General features: G+C 46.0%; 1 protein-coding gene and 1 long non-coding RNA gene across 16 annotated transcripts in view; one reads left to right on the forward strand and one right to left on the reverse strand.

The window, feature by feature from the left end:
• TMEM14A (transmembrane protein 14A) overlaps positions 1 to 7560 on the reverse strand; it is a 68096-nt gene extending 60536 nt beyond the window's left edge. For 7 of the 15 annotated variants that reach the window (XM_051855649.2, XM_070074000.1, XM_070074001.1 and 4 more), the window contains exon 1: positions 1989 to 2136. The gene's annotated coding sequence lies outside the window, so the exon portion shown is untranslated. Of the gene's footprint in view, positions 1 to 1988; positions 2137 to 7226 lie in introns of those variants that run through there. The other 8 variants (XM_051855650.2, XM_070074005.1, XM_070074003.1 and 5 more) reach the window with 5 other exon arrangements.
• Positions 2199 to 5123, forward strand: LOC138849654 (uncharacterized). Its single transcript, XR_011388664.1, has 2 exons — positions 2199 to 2272; positions 4311 to 5123. It is a non-coding gene; the product is annotated as an uncharacterized lncRNA (long non-coding RNA).
• Positions 7561 to 24996: the final 17436 nt, after the last annotated feature.

Genomic DNA, 24996 nt, shown 5'->3' on the forward strand with positions numbered 1-24996 from the left:
AGCACAGAGGAAACCAAGTGGCAAGGAAGGAAGATCCAGGCTAAAGAGAGAACACCTGCAAAGGCCTAAGAGCATGAGAAAGCATGGGCACGCTCTCAAAATACAAAGTGCAAGGAGGTTGTAAAGAGAAGGGGGACTGGTGAGCAGGATAGGACCTGAACACCCATGCAAGCCCCGTAAAGAGAGTCTGCTTCTCTCATAAAAGCAATGAGGGATCAAAGAAGGGAGCCCCACAATCGTAACTGAATTTCGGTGAGTGCTTCCTGGCTGCAGTAGCAGAAGATGAACTACAGTGAGGCAGGGAGAAAAACAGGGTGGCTGCTGCCGTAAACTAGGCAAAAGCTTAGCTGATGCTGGTAGCCTGGCCTAAAGAAATGGCAATGAGGGTGGAGGGACATGCAGGGATTTGGAAGAGGTTTACAAAGTAGAAAGCCCTGGTGTGGAGAGGGAGGAGCGGATGAGTCACATATGAGTAACCCCTAGGTGTCTGGCTTGAACCATTAGAAGAGGTTGGGGTGACGGAGCCTTGATGCTACTCCACGTAGGCAGATTATCTACTGGAGCAGCAGCAAGGTGTGTGGAGGGGGGAGAAGAGAGAGGTGGTCAGGAATGATGGGCCCCACCTGGAGTATACTCCACCAGAGATCCCCTAACACACAGGAAAACACTCCCACGTACAGGTCTGGAGTTCATGAGAGACAGGTCATTATCAAGTACTTTAAGCACCTGATTTCTCCTGAGGCCAAGCAGCTGGTGTCAAAGACAGATTCCTCCCCCATCCTCCCTTGGGGGAACACACCCCTTCCTCCTGCTATACAGTCACTTATGTTGGGATTCGCTCTGCTCTCAGCCAACTCAAGCTCCCTGGGGGCAAGCCCAGGTTCAGTTCACCTTTCTCCTCCTCACTGCACCACTCGCATTGACCTGCACATGGCAGGGAAAAGGAAGCACACATTAAAGCCAGAGTCTGGGTAAACACCAGAGGGATAGGGTTGGGAGGTGGCAGCCCATCACAGGCCCGGAGGCCAACCCCTGCTCAAAGACTTGTACAAGGCCACAAAGCATCTTGGGTGCAATGCAGCAAAATGATTGCACTAAACACAAATCCCGGGAACAAGTCCTCCAACATGAGGGGAACTCATTAAGATATTTGCTTTGAACTATTACAGTATATAAAAAAGCACGTTCACGTGGTGAGTCTAACAATTCCCTCCCTCCCACCCCTTGAGCTCCTGGGCCATGAAAGATATTTTCCAGTGAAGTCTGCGTGGTGCTTTGGACATCAAAAGCATCAGGCATTTTTGCAATGGTGCCTGAGCTCACTCCCCGACCCCACACCACCACAACCACTCCGGGAAGGTAGGAGACAGGATGGCTGGGAGATTTAGGGCCACGAGAAAGCAGAAAGTTGGGAATTCCCAGGAGGAGCGGTGCCTAGCCCCCCGCAAAAATCCGCCCCCCTTGCCCCTTTGTGTGAAGTGGGGATTTCGGGAGTAGGGGCTCTCACTAAAGGCTCTTTTTTTTTTTTAACAGGCAGAGTGGACAGTGAGAGAGAGAGACAGAGAGAAAGGTCTTCCTTTGCCTTTGGTTCACCCTCCAATGGCCGCCGTGGCCAGCATACTGCGGCCAGCGCACCGCGCCGATCCGATGGCAGGAGCCAGGTACTTATCCTGGTCTCCCATGGGGTGCAGGGCCCTAGTACTTGGGCCATCCTCCACTGCACTCCCTGGCCACAGCAGAGAGCTGGCCTGGAAGAGGGGCAACCGGGACAGAATCCGGCGCCCCAACCGGGACTAGAACCCAGGGTGCCGGCGCCGCAAGGCGGAGGATTAGCCTAGTGAAGTAAAGGCTCTTTTACTTCTGTGCCTCAGCAGGAAAATCCCAGGCAGGAAGGTAGCGACTGCAGGATGCACAGCGCACCTGTGGCCCTGGGCCCTCCCCATAACTGAAGAAAGAAAGTGGGAACCAGCAAGAGGCAAGCGTCTTACCTGGATCCCGGAAGCGGTCTCTGAGCCAGGGCGGTCCTCCTCAGCGGCCTGCCTTTGAGCTACGGCCGTTGCCTGCCGGCAACGCCTCCCCCGCTGCGCGCATGCCCCGGTGAGGCTCAGCCCCGCCCAGGCTCAGCCCCGCCCAGGCCCAGCCCCGCCCAGGCCCAGCCCCGCCCAGGCTCAGCCCCGCCCAGGCCCAGCCCCGCCCAGGAGCGCCAGAGGAGCTCCATCCCAGAAGGCGGCCGGACCGTCTATACTGACTTCCGCCTGTGCGGGAAACCGAGGTTGGGTGAGATCGGCTGCTTCCTGCGGGACTGGTGTGCTTTTCAAAGGAGTGTGTTTGGGTTTGCCCGTATCTCAGCTGGCAAAAGGATTTTTAGCGGTGAAGTTTATCCATCATTGCAAGGAGACTGTTGGGGTTTCTTATGAAAAATAATTTAAAACTGTTTAAGGCTGAAATGTAGATCAAGGCAATCAGATGGGAAAAGGTCACAAGCATAAAAGTGTGTTCTTGGTAAGGAAAGTTAAAAAAAAGAAAAGAGATTTTTTAAATAGGAAAAGGACATGGTTTGTAAGAACTGTTTTATCCTAATGACTAGCTTAGACTGGAATGGAAAAGAAAGGTTTGAGTAAGTTACAGAAGGTGTGAGGAAGTCACAGAAGGTTATGAAAGAAAGAAATTTTTGGATATAAAAGCTATTAGTCTGTTTTTCTTTGACATAGAATTAGAATTTTATCTTCTGTTAATGAGGTTTTTGCAATAATAAGACTACAACCAGAGCTAAAGGAAAGAAAACAAACCCCTGACACTTCGAAAGAGTGGCTGCTCCCAATTATCTGGTAAAGCAGTTGTATGCAGTTATCTTGTCTAGGGAGGAAAGATGTCCTGAACTCCGCTCTCCAGTCATAAATCTGTCCTATAAATCTGACCCAGGTACCTCCTTTGTAAACATGCCAGACCCACTGATCTTTGGAAGTGTGGTCCTAAGTCACATAGGCTGCAATTTAGACACAGTGCTGTAAGGGTTAAGGTATGATGCTAATGAACCTCAGGGTTCAATTGTCAAAAAAATATTTCCCCCTGAGCCCACTGGGTTTAATAAACTGCCCCGATCCTCCACTGTTTCCGGTGCCTGTTTGAACAAAGAGAGTCCCCCCGCCCCCCGCACCGGGTTTCTGTAACAGTAAAAGGACTCTGTAAAATGCTCAGATAAGTCCCAAAAGATTTTTATCCCTCTCTGTCAGGTCACTGTACATGCGCCCTGTGTCCCCACAAGGGGTCCTGAGACAGATTCTTGTAAACAGCCTGGAAGAAAAACGTGAGGCTGTTCTTGGGACATAGTGACTTTTTTTCGCTTGCCTAAGTCCTGACAGAACAGAGGGTCCAGCAGGCATGGATTCTGAAGGTCTTCCAGATACCACCAGTCAGGACTGGCTCGACCTTCTAATGGTTTGGTATGAGAGTTAGGCTGCTTTGAGAGTTGAAGGCAGCAACATTACGGTGGGAATAGACCGTTTCATCAAGACCCTCATCGTAAGAGGCAAAGGAGTGGAAACCAGGGCCGGGATAAACCGAGACAAGGGTAGGAGTGGCAATCCTGTCCTGGTGGATAGCAAGGCCACCCTTGTAATGACCACTCAGGGAGGGCTGTGCCCCAGGGGCCGGACTGGGTTTGCCTCCCAGTGCCTGCCAGGCTCAGTCCTCATGTTAGGGCTGTACAGAGAGAGGAGGCAACCTCTCTAGACAACCCATTCTCTCTCCTTTATGACACCTCTCAGATGCATCCTCAAGAGCTGGGGTCACTTTGACCCCCCAGATCCTCAGGAAGAAGGTCCTGACTTTCATCTGCACCAAGGCCTGGCCCAAACACCCCTTAGGGATGGGGAGACCTGGCCTCCACAGGAAGTGTCAATTATAACACCATACTCCAACTAGATCGTCTCTGTAGGCACGAAGGCAAGTGGGGAGAAATTCCTTATGTCCAGCTGTTCTTCTATCTTAGAGGATGCTCAGACTTGCTCTGGGCTATATGCTGGCCCAACAGGGAGGAGTATGTGCCATAGCAAACGTCTCTTGCTGCTTCTAGATCAACACCTCAGGAGCTGTAGATACATGCACAGCTCACAGCCTACAAAAGGCAGTGTGCTTAAAAAGCCTGTCAGTTAAAATCCACCTGACAGGTCAGGTTTGGGAACAACTAAAATCCTGGTTACCGTCGACAGCATGGGTACTTTGTCTGCTGGGCCCATTCTGACTGCTATTTCTTTCTCTAATGTTTGGCCCATGTATCTCTAACTGCCTGTCAAATTTGTCTCTCAAAGATTAGAATCCATCAAGATGCAAATGGTCCTTCAGACGGAACCCTGCATGGAGACTGCATTCTACCACAGCAACCTGGACGGCCGCCACCACCACCCCAGACTTTTCACACCCACCCTAAGGGCGCTTACGACAACCCCCTGTCAGCAGGAAGCAGCCAGAGCCACATCAATGCCCAAGTCCCTACAGTAGTAGGGTGTGGATTGAAGAAGGGAGATTTGAGGCCCGCCAATGGGGCTGGGAGTCTGTGGGCCCTTCACATAGGTAGAATGTCCTTCACAAGCAGGGTGTCAGCTGTGGCTGGAAAGCCTGTCTCCAGGCCAACTGGCATCTCGCCACTAATAGCTTCTTGTGCTGCATATGTGACCTTGTAGCTTTAACTCACACCTTCAGGGTGGCTGCAAGCTTTCACTAAAAGCTGGCAAGGGAAGGGGCTGAGCATCTGGGGAGAGTTCACCGGCTCCAGGAGACCCTGGCTATCTTGTGTGGCCTTGTGGTTTTAAACCATGGCCTTCAAGTTAGTTGCAATCTTCCACCCAGAGCTAGCAGAGGAGGGGGTTGAACCCCTAAAGAGAGTCTCCAGGAGACCCCAGCTATCACCATGAGCCCCAAACCAATCAACATACATATGTGAAACCCCTGTCCAATGGGTATCCCTACAGAATGACCCAGTGAAAAAAATAGTAATGCCTTAAATACCCGGGACAGTTCCTTGTAGCCAGTGTCCGCCTCGGACACTCTGCCTGGTCTCCTCTCTGACCAGACGCTTTCTCTGTCGATTGCCAATAGAATAAAAGTTTCTGCCTCTTTGCAAATTGTTTCCCAGCTTTTTATCTCTATACTAAGCTGAGGGAAAGAACCTACAAGACTCGCTTCGGCAACCGCCCTCCCCTCCATGACCAGTAAAACACCCGAAACCCGAGTTTGTTGACTTCAAACCGCAAGCACCTTTCATTACCCTATTGAGGGGGCTACATAGATGTGATCAGATCAGGATCCTGGTTTTATGCGTCAGGTCCAGGACTTGCTGGCTTGTGTTCCCTTGTTAGAATAAAACTAAGATTTATTTTACCTCCTTACAGCACTCAGTTCCCTGAAGAGATTAGGGGACTGCCCTTTTCTTAGCAATAGAGCCATGCCCAGGGGAGGATCAGTTGCAGAATGTCTAGCTAGGGAATGGTATAGAATCCCAGAGTTGGAAAGCACTTTAAGTCTTATCTAGTCCAAGATAATCAGTTCTCGGGAATGAACCTTAAGTTCAGTTGAAATTGTGCCTCCAAGTAATTTCTCATGTCGCTCCAGGTTTGCTTTCCTGTCTAATTACAAGTAACTCCCACCCTCAACCTTACACAACAGCCCTTTAGAGAAAGCTGTCGTCTAGCTCTGGGGATTCTGTGAGACTGGAATTATAGAATTCCTCATAATAAAATAAAATTGAGAACATTCATTGTCTCATGACATTTGTTTGCCGAATCTATCCCTTGCACATGCAAATGTTTCAGGGACGTATGTTTCTTATGAAAAGGCTAAACTGATCCTAAGAAGTTAATAAGGTCCCACAAGATTCACGGGAGAGTAGATGGCATGACAGTAATGTGGGGGAGAGGAAGCAGCATCCGGGGGTTTGGCTCAGAGTTCTCCCTGCTGTCCTTTCCACCCCTTCTATGCTCTTCCCTGCTCCAGCCTCCTCCTCTGCAGATCCCAGCAAAATTTCCCTATTCAGAACAAAACTAACACCCCCATGGGGCACCTCATTATCTTAAACTGATGTGAACTATTAAATGATTTCCCCCTGGATCTCAGTGTCTGGACTTAAGATACAGCTCATCCTGCCACTGGAGTGTTAAAAGCTGGAAAAAGCTTCGGGATACTACTACTCAAGGTATTTCACCCAAACCTAAAAGAAAAACTCTTCGCATATTATGAGAATTCCATACTCTTGTATATACTCTTGCCCATGTGGGAATCAGGTTGTTCTTGGGCAAAGGGGGCCACAGTCCTCTTAACTCAAAGGCCACCAGGTGCTGCTTACTCCAGCAATGGTAAGGCTGGAGCACCAGGTAAGTTTGCAGCCAAGCCTGTTCACCTCTACTTATTTTTTCTGTTTCTTTTTCTTTCTTTCTTTCTTTTTTTTTTTTTTTTTAAGATTTTACTTATTTCCTTGAGAGGTAAAGTTACAGACAGAGATAGGGAGAGACAGAGAGAAAGGTCTTCCATCTGCTGGTTCACTCCCCAAATGGCCAATGGCCAATCAGAAGCCAAGAGCCAGGAGGTTCCTCCGGGTCTCCCACGTGGGTGCAGGGACCCAAGGACTTGGGCCATCTTCTACTGCTTTCCAGGCCATAGCAAAGAGCTGGATAGGCAGAGGAGCAGCCGGAACAGCAACTGGCACCCCTATGGGAGGCTTACACCCATATAGGAGGCCAGCACGGCAGACGGAAGCTTAGCCTACTATGTCACAGCACAGGGCCCCAACTCCACCTATTTGTAGAACTGTCCACTCATGATCCAAGGCAGGGACTCTTCCAATGTCACATGGATTCCTTTGGCATTCTGGGAAAATGCACAAAATAAGATTGCACAGGATGCCAATTTTCTTGAAATACAGTTGTCAGATTATTAAACATTTAAACCTAGATATAATAAATGTTCTTTATTAACATATTAAAGATTATCAGATCTATGGGCAGGTCTATTTATTACCATAATTTCAAATTAGTGTTCCGTGTACCAGTTTCTAAGGTATCTGTGACTCCCACAGATGACAGATGCAGGTACCGATACTGCTGTTTTGTTGCCTATTTGCCTAACGGAAAGAAATGCTAACTATCAATTAGAGATTAGTGAAAACAGGGGCTAGGACTTTGAGCGCAACCCCTGCTCCCGGACGGCGACAAAGCCAAGCAGCCAACCCTCACCACTCCGCAGCACCGACCCCGCGTCCCCGCGCCATTGCCACCGCCGTTCATCGGGTGGCGGTCAGCGCCGTCGGGGGCGTCCGGGGCTCCGCAGGCAACCTGTTTTCAGGAGCAGGTCACGTTAGTTCCTGAAGGCGCCCGTGGTCTCCGGGCTGCTCGCTGTCATCTGCTTCGGCGACTCCGTGCACATCTGGCTGCTGGCCGCACTGCTGCCTGGGCTGCGGGGCCGGAGCGAAGCTCCCCTGAACCCCAGCAACCGCCGCAATCACCCCGGCCAGGGCCAGTCCAGTTCCGGGACACCTCGGGCCACTTTATATGACCCAGTTGGAGAAGCTGGCCTGCGTTGCCGAAGGCGCACGTTCATTGGCTAGTTCCGCCTGACACTCACCCATGCACCGAGATCCCATTGGCTGCAAGGGCTGGAGGCTCACACCGGTGGGGTTGTCCTCCTCCGAGGGTCCCCGAATCTAACGCCAGGATCACTTGCCCTCTTCCTCTCCGTTCTTCGCCAAAGTGATACAGAGCCAAGAGTAAAACAAAAACAAGTTCAAACCCCCCAAAACAAGACTCCCTAAAACAAATGTAAGGAAAGCAAATGTGAGAAAACTATAATTAAGCAAAAATGAATTTACAAAGGCAGCGCAAAAACTAAAATTCAAGAGGATGAGTTCAAGGACAGCTAAGACGTGGGTCTAATTTCAAGTTGAGGACATTTACACCCATTTCTATTTAGACCTCGATAAGCAACATTCAAGATCAGCGAATCAAACCTTCTCAGTCGATGCGCTTTCCTGTGAAAGACAGCAGGGGGCGCTGAATGTTAGAGTTTCATTCAGCGAGGCAAGACGTTCTAGCCATGCCAAAGTTATCTTCAAACATCAAATATTAGCTCTAAAAAAACAGAGATGGTTATAAAACTTCATAACAAATAGGGAACACAGGGCACTGGCCAACGCAGAAGAATGTGCAACAAGTAAAAACACATATGTGGTTTCTGCACCACATCTCCTAACTAAGGAGAATGATTTCCTGGAATGTAGTGGGGGGTGGGGTAGGGGAAGCAATTGCAAAACAGAAGGGGACATTTTTGAGGTGGGCTCTGAAAGAGACACAGGGCAATAGAGAGTGACTACCCAGGAACCAGGCTGACTCCTTGTCCTAGGCCTGCCATTTGATCCCATTTTGAACTTTTTGCCAAGGACGGGGGACTTTCCGTGATAAAATGAACTTTCCTATAAGCAACAATAACATCTGACATTTAGGATATCTACGTGTTTCAGGCGCTGTGCTAGGCAATTTACGGGCAAAGACTGTTCATCTTCACTACAACGGGAGGTGGGGGGAAGGAGGTGTACATGCTGCTACCTCCCCGATGCTTCAGAGGAAGAAAATGAGGCAACTTGCCAAAGGCCTTGTGAAGTGTCAGACCCGGGTTTCAGGAAAGAGTTTATACAGGCTGTCTAGTCATTCTGCCTGGGTTCAAACTATGGTTCCAGTGCATATTTTTTAAATTACTTATTTATTTATTTGAGAGGCAGGGGGGGGAGAGAGAGAGAGAGAGAGAGAGAGAGAGAGAGAGAGAGAGAAACCCAAATACTTGAGCCACCACTGTTGCCTCTCAGGGTCTGCATTAGAATGGAGCTGCCATTAGGAGCCAGAGCAGGTACTCTAGTATGTGACATGGGCATCTTAACCACTAGAGCAAATGCCCACTCTCATAGCGCAATGACCACAACATAGTAAATACTCAGTAATGTTTGCTATTATTAGTAAAAGAGTGGCCCCTGTTCTTTAAGAGCTTAAAATCTAATTGAAGAGATTGTTAAGATTCATAAAGCAGGAGAGGTGCCTACTGAATAGATGAATGGGACATTTGGAGACAGTCACGTTTTTGTGAAATGGAATGTTTAGGTCTGGCTCACAAGTTGCTCAGTATGTCACCTGCTTAAAATTCTGTATGTCATCCCATGTCACTCTTAGAAGGCAACACCTGATCCTGAATGACTTGAACTAATTATTAGATTCTTTGATCCATTATCAAATGCATGTGTGTGACCAAAACTATAGTTGATATTTGTCACTAAAATTAAGTTGAGGACTGATACGATATCTGCTTTTTTAGCTGAAAGAAGCATTTATTGATTTATTAACTTTTGGAGGAAGCACTTTATTAATTTCACAAATATTTATTTATTAGATGTCAAGTCCCAGAAGAGGACTCAGAAATAACTCGAATGCCAAGTCAGAGACTAACTCTAGAGTAAGGGGGATGGGAAGGGACATTATTTTAATTAAAATCTGAAGTCTGAGAGGGAGCCAGCAGGCGAGAAGCCAGAAGCACCACATTGCAGCAACAGAAAGAGTCTGAGCAAAGGCCCTAGATAGGGAAGGGACTCTGTGACTTGCGAGAACCCAGTGATCCTACTTGGGGCTGGAAAACTGTGAAGCAGAGTGAATTGATGCAGCAAAAGCTGTGTTTGTAAAGAGCCAGGCCTGAGTACGGTTTCCTGCCTCCGCTCTTCTGCTTCACTCATCTGGATTGTGCAGTCTCCAGATGTTGCCTAGTGGAAACTTTACATCATGGGTGAGAGGTAATCTTTGCATGTAGCTTGCTGTTCATTGGTTATTCTTAACTGAATTTAATGCTACGTGTCTGTGTACACTTAGGTCCAGAATAGCCAGTGTCTCAAATGTAATGAGTCCTCACTCTTCCTCTTCTATTTTTGCTTAATAGTGAAAGAATTATGGTCCTTTCCATGGATTTCTGTACATTCAGTAACATACATAAATAGCACAAATTCATCTTACTCAAAAGAGATTCCTCTGAAATTAAAAAGCAAAGATAAATATCAAAGATAGCTCAAATTTCCCCATTGTTATTCCCCAACAGAACTGCTACTGTGGATCTGATTCTTGTAGTATAAAAACCAAATAGGAAATTGGCTTGATGAGAAACAAGATTTGATGTGCAGGGTTAATCCTTGTCTTCCTCAGGTCTCTTTGAACAAACAACCTTTAATGTAATAAAAATGACATCATTGAGAAGAAGTAGATTATCTTGTCTGATAGGCTGCCTCTTCTCATTACCTTAATGTTACTCCAATAATGCATTTTAAACAATGTTTTTAATTTATAAGAAAATGTCCCAAGAGAAAGCTTAGGTCAAAATATTGAACAAGGTAACACTCGAAAACTTGCAATTGAGAGGCATTCTAAAAATCCTCTCACAATGCAGCCAGGCTTATTGTAAAGGTCAAATTGGGTTCAAGTTTAATGAGAGGAAAGATGCAGTTCCTTTCCTTTCATTTTACTGTTTGGCTAAGAAGCTGCTTATTATACCAAGTTTAAGTAAAATCTCTCTAAGAGATTTCTCAGAAAAAAAGGGAGTGAATATAAAAAAAATTGAAATGCCAGCTAGGTGTAGGGGGGGTGTTACTTTTGAAACAGAACAATACACCTGTAATAATCCAGGCCGGCCCTAGATCATCTAGAAACCTTTGTATAACCCACCTTCTCAAGCTATGCTTAATAGAGGTTATTAGAATGAAGATGGAGAGGAAGAAGTTGCATTATTTATGGAGTAATTTCTAAAATATTTTTGGTAAGTTATTCCAGTAATGGAGTAGTTTATAATGTTGACTTTGGGACTTAAGTTTCCAATCAGTGAAACTCTAAGGCTAGGAGCATGCCAGATGGATAAGAGGCACCCAAGGCCTCTCCCTCCCTTGACTGGGTCTGCGGCCAAAATGTAATAGGATGCTTCTATGTCATTCCCTACGGAGACAAAGATGTCTCTAATAGACGGGACTTTAGGAAAGCTTGTTTCTCCTTCTTCTTCTTACAGATCTCCTCAGAGCCTTCTGAGATTCCAAATTTAGTGATTCTCAAATTTGGAATCACCCAGCATCTTTTAAAAATACCAGTACGTGGCCGGCGCCGCAGCTCACTAGGCTAATCCTCTGCGTGCGGCGCCGGCACACCGGGTTCTAGTCCCGGCTGGGGCACCGGATTCTGTCCTGGTTGCTCCTCTTCCAGTCCAGCTCTCTGCTGTGGCCCAGGAAGGCAGTGGAGGATAGCCCAAGTGCTTGGGCCCTGCACCCATGTGGGAACCAGTACCTGGCTCCTGGCTTCGGATCGGCGCAGCGCGCCAGCTGCAGCAGCCATTTGGGGGGTGAACCAACGGAAGGAAGACCTTTCACTCTGTCTCTCTCCCTCACTGTGTAACTCTGCCTGTCAAAGAAAAAAAAATATACCAGTGCCTGACTTCACTCATAGGCATTGTAATTGAATAGGTATGGGCTGCAATGCAGGCATAAGAATATTTTTTGTTTCTGTTTTTTAAAAGAATTATTAATTTGCATATTATTTGAAAGAGAGAGACAGAGATATCTTTCATTTACTGGTTTATTCCACAAATGGCTACAATTGAGGCTGGGCCTGGATGAAACCAGAAGCCCTAATCTAAATCTGGGTCTCCTTTGTGGATGGCAGGGACCTGTGCTTGAGCCATCACCTGCTGCTTCCTAGGGTGCTCAGTAGAAGGAAGCTGGAATCAGAAGCAGATCCACGGCTTAAATCCAGACTTTCTGAGATGAAATGTTAGTGTCTAAAGCAGTGTCTTACCTGCAGAACCGAACAGCTGTGCAAAAGTGTTCTTTAAATTAATCTTTTTATATTGAGATAGTTATAGATGTGCATCTAGTTGCAAGAAACAATACAGGGAGAGTCCTTGTATTCTTTATTCAGTTTCTCCCAGTGATAACATCTTCAAAAACTGTAATACGTAGGACTGCAATGTAGGGTACTGATGCTGATCCAGCCAAGATACAAAATATTTCCATCACCACAAGAATCCCTCCATCCTGTCGGGATCATAGAACCACAACCACTTCCCCACCCAATCCAACATCCTCTTAAGCTCTGGCAACCACTAATCTGGTCTCCATTTCTATAATTTTGTCATTTCAAGAATGCGATGTAGGAGTTCCCATGCAGTATGTGGTGCTGGAGGACTAGCTGTTTTTCACTCAGCAGAGTCTTCTGGAGGTTCATGCGGGTTGTTGCTCGTCTTAGTGGTTAGTTCCTTTGCGCTGCTGAATAATACTCAGTGGCGTGAATACAGCACCATTTGTTTCACCACGCTTTGATCATTAGGAAAATACTTGCTACAAATGTTCATGTATAGATTTTTTGTGTGAATATGTGGTTTTATCTCTTTGTGATAACTGCCCAGGAGTAGACTTGTTGAGCAGTAGGATAAATGCATGATTACTATCCCAACAAACTGCCCAATTGCTTTCCAGAGTGGCTATACCACTTTACATTCTTAACAACAATGTATGAGTGATTCAGTTTCTTCTACCTAGTCAGCATTTGGTGTTGTAGCCATTCTATATTTTAACCCCCTGATAGTTGTGTAGTGATATCACATCATGGTTTTAATTGACATTTTCCTAATGACTTCTGACATTGAATATCTTTTCCTGGGCATATTGCCATCATTAAGTGAAATGTCTCTTTGTGTCTTTTGCCCATTTTTTAATTGGGTTATTTGTCTTCTAACCACTGAATTTTGAGAGTTTCTTATACATTCTAGATACTACTTCTTTGGTACATAAGTGGTGTGCCAATGTTTTCCCCTGGTCTGGAATTTGTCTTTCCATGCTCTCAGCAGAGTCTGTTGCAGAGCAAAAAATTTTAATTTTGATGCAGTCCAATTTATCCGTTTTTCCTTTTATAGGTTGTGCTAAACCATTCCAGCATGATAAACTGAACAACATTGTCTCTAAGTCAGAGTTCCTCATGCAAGAAGTTCTCATGTTAAAACTCTCCAGCCAGATGAAGATGTTCACTTCTGTTTTCTTCTGTGCATGCTTATATTGAAGATGTTTGTGCTTTCACAGATTCCTCACAGGCATATAGATAGACAAAGCCCCCAAAGATTTGAGCTTTGAAATTACTATTGCTTATTATCACACCTTGACCTTGACATTAAAGAAAAAATACTTTCGAAGAAAGAGAGCTGTACCAATGGGCACATGGAGTTTATGGATAAAAGGGTAATTTCTGGATTGTCACACCCAAGCCATACAACCTTATTAAACAAACAATTCTCTGTGTAAAGAAACAAAAAATTCTTGCCATGATGAAACAGGTCAGGAAAAGGCTCTGATGTGCCAAATGGATTTACTATTCATTCATTTAAAATGCATTGTTACTTATTCATTTGAAAAATAAAATAGAGAGACACTAGGCTCAGTTCTTGTGAATTAGGAATTGTGGGCAGGGTGGTGCTTTTATTTAGAATATAGGGAAGGGAGAACTTTTGTATTGTCAGATAAATGAGTTTCCAGTTAGTAGAGGTTTTCAACCAGACCCTGGACTGCCACTTAGTAAGACTTGTAAAAGTGAGACGGGCACTAGAAAGTAAGATAGATTAGGCTAGCTATTATAGCCTATCCAATCCTGAATGTCTAAGGCATTATGACCCCCTCCAAGGTAAGATACAGAAGTATCCTGGAGAGGAAATACATAGGCAAGACTGATCCCCCCAAAAATGTGAGCAAAACACCAGAAAGAAACCAAATGACTGGGGGAAATTTTCTTTAGATTAAGTTAGGTTTACAGAAGTGGAAAAGACTTTGGGTGAAGGATATCCATACTCTTTTTTAAAGAAAAAACATTATTTATTTATTCATTTGAAAAGCACAGTTACAGGGAGAGAGAGATCTTCCATTGCTGGTTCACCACCCAGATGGCCGTGATAGCCAAGGCTGGACCAGGCCAAAGCCACGAGCCAGGAACTCCATCCTGGTCTTCCACTTGGGTGATGGGGCCCAAGCAGTGGGGCATCCTCCACCACCCTCCCAGGTGCACCAGCGGGGAGCTGAATCGAAGCGCAGCTAAGGGCTAAGAGCAGAACCAGCCCTTACGTGGGATGTGGCCGTGGCAGACAGCGTTTAACACACTGAGCCACAACATCAACCCTGCTCTGCACACTCTTGATAAAGAGATGGAAAAACTGTGCTAGTCATATGGACCAGATTATGAGCATTAATAAACTATGAAATCACAGTGGTTTAACGCAAGAAAACCTAATTTTCAACATGAGAAAACCCCTTTGTGGATGTCCCTGGTGAGGAGCTCCCCTACAAATGGTGACTCCGTGATCTAGTTCCCTCCATCTTGTCTCAGGACCTTTCAACATGTGGTCTCTAAGTCATTGTGAAAGGGGAAGGGACTTCAGGGAAGAAGCCCAGAATCAACCTAGTTACAGGGAGATGGGAAAAAACATACAAATATTGCTGCATACCAATCGTTTCTGCTACAGGAAACTGAGGCCTGAGGTCATACCATTATTTCATTATGGCCATTGTGTTGAAGTTGAGAGAACTAAGATTAGATTCCTGATAGGATGACCAAGAGGGTTCAATGTGGCATGTGATGGTATTTGAAACCTTCCATGAGCTGGTCCTGGAACCTTCCTTTCCCACCATCCTTTTCTACCACTCCATGCCTAGTAGCTAATAATGCACCAAAGTAGCACTGTTGATAGTTGAACAGGGTACTGGCTCAGGGTACCCCTCACTTATGTGTGAATACCTTCTTCCACTTTTTCACCTGACTTCTCTTTGTCTACTTAATCTTTCAGTAGGATAAATGCTTGGTTAATATCTCAACAAACTGCCCAACTGCTTTCCAGAGTGGCTATACCACTTTACATTCTTAACAACAATGTATGAGTGATTCAGTTTCTACTTAATCAGCATTCAGTGTTGTCACCATTCTATATTTTAACCCCCTGATAGTTGCATAGTGATATCACATCGTGGTTTTAATTTGCATTTTCCTAATGACTACTGACATTGAATATCTTTTCCCGGGCATATTGCCATCATTAAGTGAAATGTCTCTGTGTCTTTTGCCTATTTTTTAATAGGGTTATTTGTATCTTTTCTTCCTGAAACTTGATCCCAATTTCTTTTTTTTTTTTTTTTTTTTGACAGGCAGAGTGGACAGTGAGAGAGAGAGAGACACAGAGAGAAAGGTCTTCCTTTGCCGTTGGTTCACCCTCCAATGGCCGCCACGGCTGGTGCACTGTGGCCGGCGCACCACGCTGATCCGATGGCAGAAGCCAGGTACTTATCCTGGTCTCCCATGGGGTGCAGGCCCAAGCACTTGGGCCATCTCCACTGCACTCCCTGGCCACAGCAGAGAGCTGGCCTGGAAGAGGGGCAACCGGGACAGAATCCGGCGCCCTGACCAGGACTAGAACCTGGTGTGCCGGCGCTGCAAGGCGGAGGATTAGGCTAGTGAGCTGCAGCGCCGGCCTTGATCCCAATTTCTGTATCCCCACTTCCCAGATTGGACAGACCCCTCTATGCTCCTGCAGGATCCTGTCCACAACTCTATCATCATAGGCACCAAGCGATATATCGCCATTCATTCATAATGCTATTTCCTGCACTAGTTTGTACACTTACAGGCAAAAGTTATCATCTGTGGAATATTTTTATTTTTTAAGTTAGCATACAGTAAAACTGGTATAGTTTGTGAATTTTTGTTTAAATTTTACTTATTTATTAATTTATTTGAAAAGCAGAGTTACAGAGAGAGAGAGAGAGGGAAACAGACAGACACACAGACAGAGCTTCCATCCGTTGGCTCACTCCCCAAATGGCTGCAATGGCTGGAGCAGGGCTGATCCGAAACCAGGATCCAGGAGCTTTTTCTGGGTCTCCAACACGGGTACAGGGGCCCAAGGGTCATCTTCTGCTTTCCCAAGCACATTAGCAGGGAGCTGGATCAGAAGTGGATCAGCGGGACTTGAACCAAAGCCCATCTGGGATACCAGCACTGCAGGCAATGGCTTAACCTGCTATTCCACAGCGTCAGCCCCTAGTTTGTGAATTTTGACACAGGTATATACTTACTAGAGTTGGTATTTTCTTGGTTCTTTGTATGCTAAATAATTATGGATTACATCCTAGACATTTTGAACATTATCTTAAGAGATTCTGGGTCTTATTTCAATCCTGTGGAATGCTGACTATTTTGCTTTAGCAAAGAATCAACCTAGCTGCTTTCAACCATACAGTTCTGAACAATCCTCTGTGTGTTATCATTCCTATGTCAGTTGCATTTCCGAAGTCTTTGCAGTGCTATTCGGATCCAGCTGATGGATATGCCACCTTGTGGCCAGTCTGGCACGTGGGCTGTGGTTTCCCAGAGATAAGATCTGAAATAGGCTCATTATGGTCAGCTGTATCCTTGCACAGTTTAGGAATAACCCCAGGGTTTTGAACAACTTGGTGGGGTATCATTCCTGGCTCCTTTCTCTCTGAGATCTCCCTTGTATTTTCTGGTTCCCTGAAGCTTTCCTTTTTGATTCTCACCTGTTCTGCAGTTTCCATAACTGGAACCATGTCTAGGGCTGTTGTGATCACTCAGCAGAAACAAGATGGACCATTCACTCCAAATGCTCTGTGGAGATTGATATTGATGATGTTATAAATTCAATAAGAGGGTACAGAAAGGTTTATTATTCATGTGATGTATTCTGGGAGAGGGGGAGGACTCCCAAGCTGATATGAAAATGGCTTGAGAGAGCCAAGAAAGAAAACCAGCTTGTTTTTTTTTTGTTGTTGTTTTGTTTTGTTTTTAAAGACTTATTTATTTGATTATTTAAAAATCAGGATTACAGAGAGAGAGGGTGAGATATAGAGAGATATATCTTCCATCCACTGGTTCATTCCCCCAAATGGCTACAATGGCTGGGGCTGGGCCAGTCCAAAGCCAGGAGCTTCTTCTGGGTCTCCCATGCATATGCAGGGGCCCAAGCACTTGGACCATCTTCTACTACTATTCCCATGCCATTAGCAGAGAGCTGGATTGGAAGTGGAACAGCCAGGTCTTGAACCTACAGCTATATGGGATGCCAGCACTGCATACTGCAGCCTAACACTTTGCACCACAGCACCAGCTCCATGGCTTGGTTTTTAAGATGGCTAAGAGTGAGGCTGGGGCAAGAGTTCCTCCACATGAGTGCAGCTTGAATGGTTTGAACTTCCCTCTGGTGGCAAAGAAGTATCTGAGCTTTCACATCCTTTTGCCCAGATGTGGGTCTAAAAAGGGTAGGGGGAATAGGGAGGCTTGAAAGTTAGAATGGGAAAGGGAGGGGAGCAGAGGGGAGGGGAGGGGAGGGAAAGAGAGAGGAGGGGAGGGGAGGAGAAAAGAGGGGAGGGGAGGGGCCCAGGCCTTGATGTCACCCTTTGGAAATCACAGAGAAGAGAAGAGCAGAGAGAACAAGACAGATCATACCAGGCCTTGGGGTCACCCTTTGGAAACCACAGGTCTTCCAGACAGAGAGGTGGCTCCTCCACTTCTGAGTTTCAGGAGCCTATAGACCATCACAGGCTGGATTGTGTGATCCCTTAGAGAAGAAAAATAAGGAAAAAGAAAAATGAAACATTTAGAAAACCATTTTCCTACTCCTCATATCAGACAGAAGGACATCTGGAGCTCTCTCTGTCCTCAACAATGTCCACTTGTAAGTATGGGGCCACCTTGAGTACTGGCCAGGTGATACTAGAGGTAGAAAAGGTGACAAGTTCACCTCCAGTTTAGTAGTAGTTCAGATTCTGGTCACTCTCCTAGTTTACCTGCCACTAGTTACGTTCCATGATGTTTAAACACCTGCTCCACATATCCTGTCCAGGTTTTATAGCTGCATTAAATGAGAGACAAGGTTACTTACTCTATTTTACTCTGTCTTAACACAGAACTGGAACTTATTTAATTTCGTATATTCTGTTCCTGCCACAGTGCCTGAAACATGGGAAGGACTTAACAGATGTTCACTGAGCGAACAAAATGAATAGAGTAGTGAATGAGTGAAAAAAAGTCTTATGGTTTATTTATAGATAACACAAAGATACTCTTAATTCCAAACAAACAAATCTCTGATTTCCTTCCTTTGCTTCTTTGGAGAGTGAGGAATAGTAAAATTTTAGGCTCTAACAAGTTGATTTTTAAAAACCCATAATTTTTCTTGTTGAAAATCAGATAAGTGTGTCAAAACCCCAATGCTGCTGTGTGTTCAGAAAATGTTTGGATTGCACAGATTTAAATAACTTTCTTAAATTCTGTCCCTCCCTTGGCTTCTCCAGGGTTAAAGTAAAATAAAGCAAAATTGACAAAGCATTTTGACACCAGCACTTGCTTTGGTTGCACATGTTTATAGTTAGCAGCGAAACAGGCTGCGCTGCATGTTTCAGAAGGACACTGGGGAGCTCCCTTGTTCATTCATCTCCTTCTCAATGGTCTGCATATAAATGATTGGCTCCATTTACAATCAGAATGCTAGGAACTCCCAAGTATTTGAACAGCAGGCTCTTTTATTTCTGCCTCTTCAATGCCAAGCTGCTCTGACCTGGGACTGCAACAGAACTTAGCTGGTGAGTCCAACATGAAACAGACCCCAGCTCATCTTTTCCATCATTGAATTTGGCTTTGACAGGGACCACAAGAGTCAATGGGACCTCTGTGTATGGATTGGGGTCCCGGGAGAGTCAGGAAGGGACTGATGATTCATGATAAAACATCCCAAAGGGGCTCTTCTTCCCTTTTGATTTTGTATTAGTGTGAGGAATTTTGAAAACTGATGCTGCTGAGGACAAAATTCCCATCATGAACTCAAAAGGATCCCTGACAGAAAAGAAACATGAGCATCTGAGAACCAGGGTTTAGTTCTCATCAACAGAGACGGGCACCGAGCCAAGCAGGGGGCACACTCTTTTAAATTTCTCAGGGATTTCACCCCCTTTTGTTCACTCTAATTCTATAAGAACAAATTGGTTATCTGCTCTGAGTCATCAAATGTCTGGTTTTTTTTTTTTTTTCCTGCCCAGTTTGACTGTTTCTGCGCCCTTCTTTCTCACCCTAGAGGATTCAGCTTTTTGAATAACGTATTCAGTCTTGGTTTATCACAGATAAGTTGCATTTAGATCAAGATTTCTCTCTGATGGCACACTAGGCATCAAACACAGAAGTCAAAACTTCCCCTATGTCAAATCCAGTGCCAGGAGCACCAGGAAAGTGTTCACGCACTTTTGAGGCAGCACTTTTGATTTTATCTGAGCTTTGCAGCATTTACTGTGATCTAGAATGCACCATGTATTTGATTGCACAATTTTTGTTGACATGGGGTTAGTCTGATCACAGAGTCCACACCCTGTCCCTACCAGCACGGTCCTAAAATCACCGTGACCTGCTGGGCTCATCCCGCGGGTCAGCTGCTATTTTTTTGCAGTTGAGCTCCCAAGGGTGGGCTTTGGTCCTCTGATGACCTGCTCCCCTCTGGGACCTACCTGCCTCTGTTTCTTCCTGGTTACTCACTGGGAATCCTTGTTCTTTCATATATGGATTCAGCTAACGGGGAAGCGAATGAAACTAGCTGTGGTTTGTTCTTTATTTTCTCCCCTTATTTTTCATTTCCTGCCAAATGCAGAGAAAGGGCAAACAGAATCATAAACTCAGCTGTACTGTCCAAGCATTGTTCGCGCCCTTTCATTGAAGAGGTTCCCTCCTCCCCCCCCCCCCCCCCCCCGCCCGCCGCCGCCTTGTAAACATTGCGCAAGTAAAGCAGGTTCATTATAGAAAACTTAAAAAAAAAATAGACAAAAGGAAAAAGGAAACAACCCCAAAAATGTTACCCAATAAAAATCAGGCTTCCCTTTTTTCAGACTTTCTAAGACTGGGTTCCTGCTGGCTCTCCTCAAGTGTCTTTCCCAACATCTTGACACTGTCCTTAGCTGCCAGCAGTATTTTTTTTTTTTTTTGACAGGCAGAGTGGACAGTGAGAGAGAGAGACAGAGAGAGAAAGGTCTTCCCTTGCAGTTGGTTCACCCTCCAATGGCCGCCGCGGCCAGCGCACCGCGCCTATCGCCTATCCGAAGGCAGGAGCCAGGTGCTTATCCTGGTCTCCCATGGGGTGCAGGGCCCAAGCACTTGGGCCATCCTCCATTGCACTCCCTGACCACAGCAGAGAGCTGGCCTGGAAGAGGAGCGACCAGGACAGAATCCATCACCCCGACCGGGACTAGAACCCGGTGTGCCGGCGCCACAGGCGGAGGATTAGCCTAGTGAGCTGGGGCGCGGGCCACCAGCATTATTTCAAAAGGCTCTGAGCTAGCTTGCTCTAAGGAAAGTTATCTCCCAAATAAGGCATAAAAGGAACACTATCCACAATAGAAAAAATATGTTAAAGCGCAACTGAAACAACTTTGTGGGAAAAGCTATGCCTCTTTACTTCCTTGCTGTTTGCTTAGTGAACTTCCTTTGACCAGCATTCATCCTTACATTTCATGACCCCTTCAGGTGATTTTCCTTTTGTGGATGACTTTCAGAGCCCTCTTCTTGGACCCCCGAATAGTGGTTCCTTGTATCACCTGATCAGTCTCTCCCAGCTCTCACCCCTGTAAGAAATGTCTTTTGTTTGCATGTTCTTAACCTCTACAAACTTCTCTTCCCATTTTATGGAGCAAGTGTAGCAAGAAATTTCATCTTCCTTATTTTTCTATAGCCCAATTTATTTTCCACTTCAAACATCCATTTTATCTGATGGCAGGAGATGGAGCCGTTGATGCAAGATTTATGCGCTCACTCAGGTTCACCTAGCAGACCGCCTAACTATCTATCCATGTGGGCATCCCTGCTCCTGTCTGGCCTTTAGCCTTGGACTGCCTGAGTTGCTGCTAAATCATCTCTGACCCAAGTTTCCCCCAGGTCCAGTTCTCTCTTGGGTCAATTTTTTTTATTTCTTTGAGGAGCAAAGAATTGGTGTTCTGTTCCCATTCCAAGCAGGGAAAAGTGAAAACCTCAGTGGAGCTACCAATGTCGTTCATTATATCTCTACTACTCTGGGCTATAGAGATCTGGGGAGCTGTTTCATGCCTGTGTGCAGGGCCTGGTGCAAACTGAAAATTCAGGGTATGGGGGAGTCGGTGTTGAGCAGTGAAGACACCTACATCTCATATCAGAGTGCCTAGGTTCAAGTCCCAGCTTCAGCTCCTGCCTCCAGCTTTCTGCCAATGCTGACTCTAGGAGTCAGTAGTGATGGCTTAAGGAATTGGGCTTCTGCCAGCCATATGGGAGTCCTGGATTGTGTTCCCATATCTCAGCTGCAGCTCTAGCCCAGCCCTGGCTGCTGTGGACATTTGGGAACTGAAATAGTGGATGGAAGTACTCTCTCTCTCTCCTTCTGCCTTTCAAATAAATAATTTACTTTTTTTAAATTTAGGACTGAGGGTTGGAGAGTCGATTCCCTTTCCCATGAGTCTACAGTGCCAATGCACAGCATACAAGCAACACAAAGGGACTGTAAATCTCCTGCTGGTATACACATAGTCCCTGAATTGAGAGTAGGTAATAAACTCCACATGGCTGTGCACCAAGTGGTTGGGGCCCAAAGGCCACCTCCTAGACTCACTACCCCCTCTCAAAACCCTGGTCCCTACCAAGTATGGAAGGAGAGAGCAGAACACAACCGAGGGAGGAGAGCAAATGGAAAGGGTCTGTAGCACCAGGGAACAGGAAAGCAAGTCGCAGAGAACCCCTCCTGGGAGACGTCAGGAGGCAAGGACTGCATGAAGGCCAAGGCTTCAGGGGCTTGAAGCCTACTGCATGGAGCATACTTCAGACTTCACAAGACACAGACTCAATGAGGAGGTAAGTAAGAATTTCGGGGCAGGCATGTGGTACAGCAATTAAGTCTCAGCTGTTGCAATTCTGATCTGACTTCCTGCTCATGTGCACCCTGGGAGGCAGCAGGTAATGGTTCAGGTGCTGGGTTCCTGCCACCCACATTGGAGGCCTGGCTAGAGTTTCTGGCTCCTGGCAGCATCTGACTCACCAGTGGACTCACCTGTGGGACACTAGGACCACACCCCTCACCCACCATTGCCCAGGCGCTAGCCTTTGTATCTGCTGGGTGGGGCTTAATTTCCGAGACTGGGGTCAGAGAAAGCCCAAGGTTTTAAGTCACCAATCCAGATTCTCAAAGTTTTATTCTTAAATATAATCAATGCTCTTCAAAGCATGATGTCCAGACCGCCAGTGTCAACATCACTTGGGAACTTGTTAGAAATTCTCCAGCCCTGCTGAATCAGAGTCTCTGGTGTAGGGCCCAGCAATCTGTGTTTTGCAAGCTCTCCAGAAAGTCTGATGCACAATGAAGTCTGATATTCACTGATCTAAACTCTGTGTTACAAAGGAGATGTATTTCAGGACTCCTCAGCAAGTTTTCATTTGTAACTCTTAGAAGATAAATATTGGAACTAGTACTCACAGCTGACACCCAGAGAAGTCTCAGAAGGTCGGGCAGTTTCAAGATATGTCCTCTAAACATCTGCTATAGTGTGTGGGATTCATGCCTCAGAAACGCATTGTTTTGCAATCTTTGTGCTGTCCTCTTTGAAAAGGCAAATGCTCTATTTGGTAAGCCCAATAAAAGCATCAGTGACACCTGCCATATTCTGCCTACCATGGCCTAGGCAGGCCAAGAAGACACCTAGAAAGGGGATGGGTGCGGTCATGGGGAGATAGAATTTTGCAAAGGGCTGGTATTTCTAGAGCATAGAAAGTCACTAGAGTAAAAATGTATATTGGAGAAGGAGCCTCTATTTTAAATTAAAAATAAAATAAAGGGGATGGAAAGAAAGAGTGGATTTAGTGGAGAAAGGGGTTCATAGTAGATGAAATTGTACTTCATACACTGCCACTAACTAGCTGTCATCCTAAGTACGCTTCTAAAATTCAATTTCCAGGGGCCGGCGCTGTGGTGTAGTAGGTTAGTCCTCTGCCTGTGGTGCTGGCATCCCATATGGGGGCCAGTTCTAGTCCCAGCTGCTCCTCTTCCCATCCAGCTCTCTGCTATGGCCTGGGAAAGCAGTAGAGGATGGCCTAAGTCCATTGGGGAGTGAACCAATGGACAGAAGTCCTGTCTGTCTCTCCTTCTCACTGTCTGTAACTCTACCTCTCAAATAAATAAATAAAAATAAAATAAAATTTAATTTCCATAGAATTTGATGGTTCCTGGTATCCAAGATTTTTGTCAATTAGAATTTAGTTGCATGTAACAGAAAATCTAACCCAAACTAGTTTAACTGATAAGCAATAAAGGTAATCTATTGGCTTTTGAAAATAAAAATTCTTGAGATAGTTCTGACTTCAGAAACAACTTGATCAGCGTTCAACAGAGGCCACAAAAACTCAGTTGTTGTCTGTTTTGCTCCCAACTGCTTTATGTGTGATTTCGTTTTCAGACTAGGCAACACATCAAGATGGCACCCCCAGCTGCAACCAACACATCTCAATGGCTAAAGTGTGGGTTTGAGGCCCAACATGTCTGTCAAAGTGAGACTGACTGGCTCTATTGGCCTCCCTTGATCTTTGTACGCATCCCCGAACCAGTCACTGATGGCAGGAGAAATCAGTGTTCGTCATGGTACACCAAGCCTGGGTCACAAGCTATCCCTGGAATGAGGGTGCTGAGGAAGTGCTGTCAACACCACAAAGCCGCAGGACTGAAATGGGGAAGGGTGGCTACCCAAGAACATCAGAGGCTGTTACTGGAAACAGGATAAGCGGATAGGGGCTGGCCAGGAAACCGCACAAGTCCACGGTGAGGATCTCAGTTCCCATGTGCTGCAGGTCCGTGAGGTCCTCCTGGGGTCCAGAGTGAGGGCATAGAAAGCTACACTCCCCAGACTGCCCTGCAGAGGGAGCGGAACCACAGGGAGGGAGGAATCCTCTTGTATTTAGGGTGCCTGCCTGCCCTGCCTTCAGTAGCCCTCATCCGAAAGGCTGTCCATCCCAGCCATCCAGTCCAGTTGTTCATTTCCCTGTGAGAAATGCACACAACCCTCCCACCTGCTGCCTGGCAATACCTCTGTTCCCTTCAGCTCCCTGTTCCCCTGTCTGTCCTTGGTGCCCAGTGTGTCTCCCTCTCACTTGGACTCTGTCTCCTGTCTGACTTCCTCTGCTGCTTCTCTCCATTTGCCTCTCGTTCCATGACTGGCTCCCTCTACGGCTGCCTAGCTCTCTGAATTTCTGTCTGTTTCTCTCCATGCTCTGTCTTTCTGGGTTTCTCCCTTTCTCTGTTTCGTGCTGTTTGCTCTTCTCTGTCTAAGTGCTTGCTGAGCACTTTCTCGAGCTGCCAATGTCACTCTTTGTGTCTGCCCCCCTTTCACCTTCTGCCTTTGTCTACTTTTTTTTCTTTCTGAAATAAACAATTCTCACTGCTTCAGGCCAGGCTCTAAAAACATTCTCAAGTTATTCTTTTTCCATATGTTTATCAGCAGTTGGACCACCAGCTTATGAAGATGAAGGAGTGACCCCTAAAGGGAGGAGAACTTGAAGAGGAAAAGGAGACACTGACAGGCCACAGGGGTGTTCAAGCCAAAACGGGTGCAATACACAAACATATGAAAGTCACAAACCATCGTCAACAGGCACTGAGCTTCCCCATCACAAGCATAGTTGAGCCTGGTTGAAGTTTTGTTTTTCTTAGTTTTATTTATTTTTTTTTTTCCATGAACCCAATAACTGCTCCATGGATTTCTAAGCAGTTTGGATTCTGGAACAGATACACAATCTCAGTGCTGCAACCATCCAGCTCACAACAGGCCCATTGAGTGAACTGACTTTGCCACAGTGCGCCTTTGTGAGACCCTCCCTGTGGACAACTGAGCCCCTGCTTTCTTGTGGTCAT

This window comes from Oryctolagus cuniculus, chromosome 5 (assembly GCF_964237555.1).
Source record: "Oryctolagus cuniculus chromosome 5, mOryCun1.1, whole genome shotgun sequence".
In the NCBI taxonomy this organism is placed as follows: Eukaryota; Metazoa; Chordata; class Mammalia; order Lagomorpha; family Leporidae; genus Oryctolagus; species Oryctolagus cuniculus.